This window comes from Mandrillus leucophaeus, unplaced genomic scaffold, assembly GCF_000951045.1.
Source record: "Mandrillus leucophaeus isolate KB7577 unplaced genomic scaffold, Mleu.le_1.0 Scaffold3, whole genome shotgun sequence".
Taxonomy (NCBI): domain Eukaryota; kingdom Metazoa; phylum Chordata; class Mammalia; order Primates; family Cercopithecidae; genus Mandrillus; species Mandrillus leucophaeus.
Window position 1 is genome coordinate 537,902 of NW_012103142.1, and position 7,325 is coordinate 545,226.

Below are 7,325 nucleotides of genomic sequence, written 5' to 3' on the forward strand. Positions count from 1 at the left end.
AAAACCTCTGGGGACCAGAATGTGTGATGCCCGCCTGAGGTAAGGAGAGTTCAGGGGGAGTGGAAAATGAGGCGCCCAAGGGCACCTCCTCCAGAAAGCTCCCCTGATTAACCTCCCCAGGTTCCCAGCCCAACAGTCTCTCCCTGCTCCATCCTCACCTCATAGCCATGTAGTTTTGATGACAGCCCTGAGGTACAAAGGACAAGAATTGTATCTATTATCAAAGTCCAGGCACCTAGGGCTGTGCTGGCTACCCTGAGGTGCTCTCATAGCTGTAACTTTAAAGAGCACCTGGCTGGTCCACATCTGTCCTGGAAGGCAGGGCCAAGGTCCCTCTGTCTTAGGCAACCAAAAAGTAACATTAGGTGGCAGCAAATGGTTTTCATGCCGCTTGAGGTGCAAGGACAATGAGAGGTTGAGAAGAACGCTGGGCTCCAGAGGAAGCGCAAACAGATGCTTCCTCTTAAGGTGCTCCCTTCCCCTGTACCCTAGCTGCTTCTCGCTCAGGCTGTGATAGTCCCTGGTTCTGACTGCCCTGCCCACCTCTTTTCCTCCATATGGAAGCTTGTTTGGTATGGTGGTTAAGTAGTAGGGTTTTGGAGTCTGACAGACCTGGTTGGAATGTAGGCTTGCTCATTCATTCATTCATTCATTCATTCACTCACTGATCTATAGCCCTGATCACTCTATCAGTATAATTTTCTGGTGCCCAGTGCAAAATGAAAATGTAAAGCCTTTGTTAAAAAATTGTTAAGGCCAGGCATGGTGGCTTGCGCCTGTAATCACAGCTACTTGGAGGCGAGAGGATCACTTGAGCCCAGGAGTTCGAGACCAGCCTGGGCCATATGGCGAGACACCCCCATCTCTCCAAAAAATTTAAAACATTAGCCGGATGTGGTGGTGCACACCTGTAGTCTTAGCTGTGTAGGAGGATGGCTTGACTGCTTTGAACCCAGGAGTCAGAGGCTGTAGTGAGCTGTGATTACACCACTGCACTCCAGCCTGGGTGACACAGTGAGACCTTGTCTCTGAAAAAAATTGTTAAGAATTTCAAGACAGTAACAGTAGAGCGTTAAAGCAAATGTAGCCCCTTCTGAGTGCGGGGCCCTGGGCGAGTGTGCAGGCCACACACCCATAAAGCTGGCCCTGAGTTCCTGTCATGTGGTGGACAAGACAAGTGAGGGCCCTGCCCCTATGGGGACAGACAGCAACCAAGCAAACATATAATAATAATAGTGTTCTTATAGTTCATTTGCTGAATGAACAAGATAATTTCAGATGTAATAAGTGCCAAGGAAAGATCAAGGCGGGGTGCTGGGTCCACAATGATTGGGGCAGGGGAGGGGTCAGTGGTCTGGAGGCCGTCCCTGAGCAACTTGTGAGTCACCTGAGGGGGCAGCCACGGGAAGATGGGCAAGAGAGGCTTCCAGGCACAGAGCAGCAAAGGCAAAGATCTTCAGAGTAGCCAAACTCAGGTGGGTTATTTAATTACTGTAAGCTTCAGTTTCTTCATCTTAAAATGAGAACTATGGTGATAAATTAATACTATTTACTATGTGCCAGCACAATTTTTTTAAATTTTAATTTTTAATTTTATTTGTTCTTTTTTAGAGACAAGGTCTCAGTCTGTCACCCAGGCTGGAGTGTAGGAGCACAATCAGAGCTCACTGTAGCCCCGAACTCCTGGGCTCAAGTGATCTTCCTGCTTCAGCCTCAGCCTCCTGAGTAGCTGGGACTACAGTTGGGCACCATGATGCCCAGTTAATTGTTTTATTTTTTGTGGAGATGGGGTCTCGCTATGTTGCCCAGGCTGATCTCGAATCCTAGCCTCCCAAAGTGTTGGAATTATAGGCATGAGCCACTGTGCTCAGCCCAGGCACAATTCTAAATGCCTTACACCTATGTACTCATTTAGTCCTCACAATGGCTCTCAGATTTATGTACCACTGTTATCCTGCCATTTTTTACAAAAACTGAGGAAACTGAGGCACAGAGAGGATAAGGTCACCAGCTGGTAAGTTGCAGAGCCAGGACTTGAGCCCAGGCTGGGTGGCTCAGAGCCGTGCTCTTGGCCACTCCCCCAGGCGCCTGTTCACGCCCCCTTGCAGCCTTATCATCGTAAACCTTGTGCTTGATGTGTTTATACACCTGGTGTAGCCTTGGCCAGTTCCAGCGCAAAGTAAGCCAACACATCGCAGTGGCTATCATTGATCATTTTCTAGGCCCCCTTTTCCTTTCCCTGTGCCCGTGGGTGGTTTCAGCCAGTCTGGACTCACCGGCTTGTCAATCACCCAGCGCCATTCCCAGCACATTAATAGGCACTGCCTGGAATGCAGCTCAGTGGTGCCAGCACCTTGGGGAGTTGATGACCATTTTAACACCCACCTGCTGGCTGTCACTCATTCCACACTGAATGCAGCCCCCTTGGCTCATTGAAAACCCCCACCAGGGCCTCACCTCCCAAGTTATCTGGAGTGGGTATTTGGGCTTTATGGAGCCCTGATTGCTCTTTGTAGAAACTAGGCACCATTAGGGGGAGGAGGGAGGAGGGAGGGAGCGCTGCTTCAGGTTTTCAAGTTATAATGATCCCGGTAATTGAGACACGGAATTGCGCATTTAAATCGTTTGCAAGTAAAAAATATCGTTTTGTAATGCTGGTGTTAATAATGTAAACATTAAAAAGGAATTAAATACTTAGCTTCATTGTGGAGCACGACTGCCTGATTTTTCTTCTTTCACCTTATTCAACTGGAGGAAATGATTGGCTGCAATACCTAGATATGTTACCCAAAAAGTGAATCTGGACTTGCATCAGAATAGTGAGTCATTTCATGCCCTCTGTTAAAGGTAGCTGGAAGGGTCACTCTGGTAATAGACTGCTGCCTTATTCTGGAGGTGAGCTTTTTTTAAAGACGTGTAAGTGTTTGAGGTGTGCTGGGATAGGCTCAGTGGGGACCTGAAGTACAGCTGAATATATCCAAAGCCCCTCAGTTCTGCTGAGATGCCTGTCATCTGCCCCAGGGATCTGCTGCCTCTCTGCATCTGTTTCGTAGTAGATGTCACCTGAGAGCGGCCTTCCGGACCCTCATCTAAAGTAGCAGCCTCTTCTCTCTTGTTTGCTTTTGCCTCAAAGCACTGGTCACTGTTTGACAGCAGGGCCTGGTACCCAGTCATCTGTAAATATTTGTTGAGTAAAAGAATCTGAAGAGAATGAACAACCTGAGAATATAAGCTCAGGTCATCTGGTCCCCCCATCCCCAGCCTCAGCCCTTCCCTTTTAAGTTGCCCATCTTCAAGGGCTGGGGGAGAAAGGCTAAGGCAAATTGGGAGCAGGTAGATTTCCACATTTTGCTCTGGGATTTTTTTTTTTTTTTTTTTTTTTTTTTAGACAGAGTCTCGCACTTTCGCCCGGGCTGGAGTGCAGTGGCGTGATCTCAGTTCACTGCAATCTCCGTCTCCTGGGTTCAAGCGATTCTCCTGCCTCAGCCTCCTGAGTAACTGGGACTACAGGTGTGCATCACCTTGCCGGCCAGTTTTTTTATTTTTAGCAGAGACGGGGTTTCACCATGTTGTCTAGGCTGGTCTTGAACTCCTGACCACAAGTGATCCACCTGCCTCAGCCTCCCAAAGTGCTGGGATTACAGATGTGAGCCACCACGCCTGTCTGCTCTGGGATTGATTCTCAAACTTTCTGTCCCATTTCAGGGCAGTTTAGTAATGGAAGGGAGAAGTTCTGAGAGATGCATAATAAAAATGACCCAAGCCTGGCTGCAAGTCAGCCTGCCTGGCTGGCGCTCAACTCAGTGTTGTCCCAGGCTGCTTTTCCCCCTCCCTGCCTCCCTCCCTTCTAAATCTTGGCACCCACACTTCCATTTTAGTTCTTTTCCTCATCTTCTGTTTTATGTTTTTGGTCACAGAGGATGCAGATTTAAATCAAAAGTCAGGAGTTTAGATCATTTTGAAGAGCTGCTGATGAGTGGTCTTGCCTTGCCATTTGTTTTATTAGACTGCGTCCTGCCCTTTCCTGCGTGGTCTAAAAGCTCCGTGCAGCTGGGAAGAGTGATGGGGCTGCCAGGGTGCTGCCCAGAGGCCCAGGGCTTCCTGATGACATTGCATTATGGAAAAGCTGTAATAACATTCCGCTGTTTAGCCTCCTCTTTAATCACACAGGGGACACTGGAGGGATGGGATGGGGGTGGGGGGTGGATATCTCCTGGGTTGCCCTGAGTCCCTGCTCCACAGAGATGGAAAGGATCCATGTTTGCTCTTCCACATCTCCTATCTGGAGGACCAAGTTAGAGTTCCCATGGGACAGAAGAGGAAACTGAGGTAGGGGAGATGCTTGGGAAATCTTCCAGCACTTGGAGCACACTAACCGTATGAGGACATGGGCAGAGGAAGGATCTAGATCAGAACCTGCAGCCCTGGCACTGCCAGGCCCCTGCCATCCCCTTACGTTCTCCACTTGCTCTGTATGTCTCTGTTGCTCTCTCCTTAGGTCAGGTATCAACTTGACTTGAGGTTTATGGAGAAAGAGGTTCTCATCAAACCTATTTCCTCTTTTTTTTTTTTTTTTTTTTGAGACGGAGTCTCGCTGTGTCGCCCAGGCTGGAGTGCAGTGGCGCGATCTCGGCTCACTGCAAGCTCCGCCTCCCGGGTTCACGCCATTCTCCCGCCTCAGCCTCCGAGTAGCTGGGACTACAGGCGCCCGCCACCTCGCCCGGCTAGTTTTTTGTATTTTTAGTAGAGACGGGGTTTCACCATGTTAGCCAGGATGGTCTCGATCTCCTGACCTCGTGATCCACCCGCCTCGGCCTCCCAAAGTGCTGGGATTACAGGCTTGAGCCACCGCGCCCGGCCCTATTTCCTCTTTTTAGCCACACAGTTAATTATACGACACATCAGACCCCCTGGCATCTGGGTAGGGCCACATGGCTAGTTCTTGCCCATGGGATGGGAATGTGCCTTCTCCCTGCTGTCTGACTTTTACCCATCAAAGCAGCCTTGTAGACTGTGTTTGAAGAGGATGGTGTCACATGATGGAAAGAGCCTGGGTTCCTGAATGACTGTGTGGAGCAGGGGGTTCTCCGCTGACTTTATTGGATTGTAATGTTTTGCTACTGATACTTGGGAATTGTTTGTTATAGCAGTTAGCCTAACTCCAACTAATACCTGTGTATTACTAATTCAGTTATTCGATTAGTAATTACTAATACCTGTGTACCTCGATTCAAAAAAGAAGAGGGCTCTTCCCTTACCCAGTTGGGTAAGGGAAGCCAGCCAACAGGCTCTTACAGTCTTCCAGACAAGAGGGAGCCATAGAGGTAGAAGTTTCGGAGGTCCTTTTTAGTTTTCATGTTCTGGGGTTTCTCCATTTCCATCTTAATCTCTCAGTGCCCAAGTATATCAACCCCTGTGGCCACCCCAAACCGTTACTTGCCATTCCCTGGCAGAATGCTCGATTCTCCTTTCTCATGCTTGTTGATCCTTTTCCTGGAACACCTGCCCCTCTTCATCACCTTTCAGACTTGACTCCCTTTCAAGTTGCAGCTCAAACACCACCTCCGCAATCACCCCATGAGGCAGTGAGCCCTCGCTGCCGCTCCTCTCCGGGTAGCACTGCATAGCTGAGCAGATGGTCCTCATCCCCTCTTGAAGCACCCGTGATATTTTCATAAGGAGGTCTGACTCCTCTGTTAACTTATGAGATTCTTAGCAATAACGACATGATCCTCACACTTCCTTGTTTCCTATGTAGGCCTTAACACTGTGTTGTTTGTACTGGGCACTCAAGAAGGAAGAGAGGGAGTCAGGGAGGGAGGGAGGGAGTCAGGGAGGGAGGGAGGGAGGATTGATTAATGAAATCACAAACAAATGAATGAGCTACTTAGTCAGATTTTCAAGGGCTTAGCACTGTGTTATATGTACCAGACACTCAGTAAATACTTGGTGAGAAGGAAGGAGGGAGGGAGGGAGGGAAGGAAGGAAGGAAAGAAGGAAAGAAGGACAGAGTAATGACATCACAAACAAACGATCTACTTGACTAGATTTTCAAGTGTTTCTACCATCTGGGCTCATTCCATTTCTCTTCTACTACTTCCAACCACAAAAGCCCCATTCCAAATGGGTTGTTCTGTCCACAGACTCATGGGCATGCTGGACTCTTCCTTTCCCCCACTCTCCACCCGCCGTCCCCTCACCCATCCCCCAGCCCTTCTCCACTCCTCTCACCCTTCAGGGTTCAGATGGAGCTCCACCTCCTTCAACATGGTTAGTGATGCCCCTGCTCTGAGCGAACATCTTCAACTGTAAATGATAGGGTTGATCGTCTGCCCCACACAGGTGATTCTCTCTCTCACTGGGTCCTGTCTTGCATGGTTTGTGTCAGTTCATGTGTGTTATTCTTGCCTCCCTAACTAGAATACAGGCTCCTCAAGAGCTGCATCTTCCCCAGCGTGAGCCAGGAGATGAGCAAGGAATAGCTGCTCAGTGTACTCTTGCTGACTGCCAGATTATTTAGAGCTTCCTCACTCTTTTTGCCGTTTCAAGTAAACACAGATTGGAGACCAAAAACATACACACCCCATCATCTCTTCTTTCCATGCCTTTCTCTTCTCCTGCTTCGCAGATTGGAGCAACTGGGTGGGCTCATTCAGTCTCTAAATTCATTGAATTTCTGAATCTGCAGAGTCACATGCAAATTTTCAGATCACAGCAACCCCTCGGAGTCTGTTAGTCCAGTAAGAATGCACTAAAACCAGTAGACAACTTTGTTCTCCCCACTTTTTTTTTAAACAACAAATTACTTTTTTTAGGGACGTATTTAGGAGGAGATGGGAACATGGGCTGGGCCTCAAATGATTTGAAGGAGGAAGAAGACCTCATATATGAGGAATGCCATGGGGTAAAGGAATAGCTGAGAGAGGGGGCATCACCTGGGCAGGAATTGGGGCCCCGGCCACAGGGAATAGTTGTGACACAGCTAATGACCTGGGTGGGCCAGCCCCCAAAGACTTGGGTTCCAGCTGATCATCTCTGTGCCATCCTCAGGCAAGTCCCCTCACACCCAGAGCTGAGAACAGGTGGAGAAATGAGAAACGAAGCAGGGGGCTTTGGACTTGGTTGATGTGGTTCCGGATTCTCAAGCAAGGAATTGGCCTGGAAAAGGCAGTATTTAGGGCTCTGTTTTGTCATTAGCAAATATTTAGTTTTAGGCTGACTCCCTTTTGTTACCCAACATGCTCTGACTCAACTCTCCCACCTTGGGCACACAGCATGCAAATAAATCACATCATTGCCTTGGCCAAACATAATTTGGGAAGTTA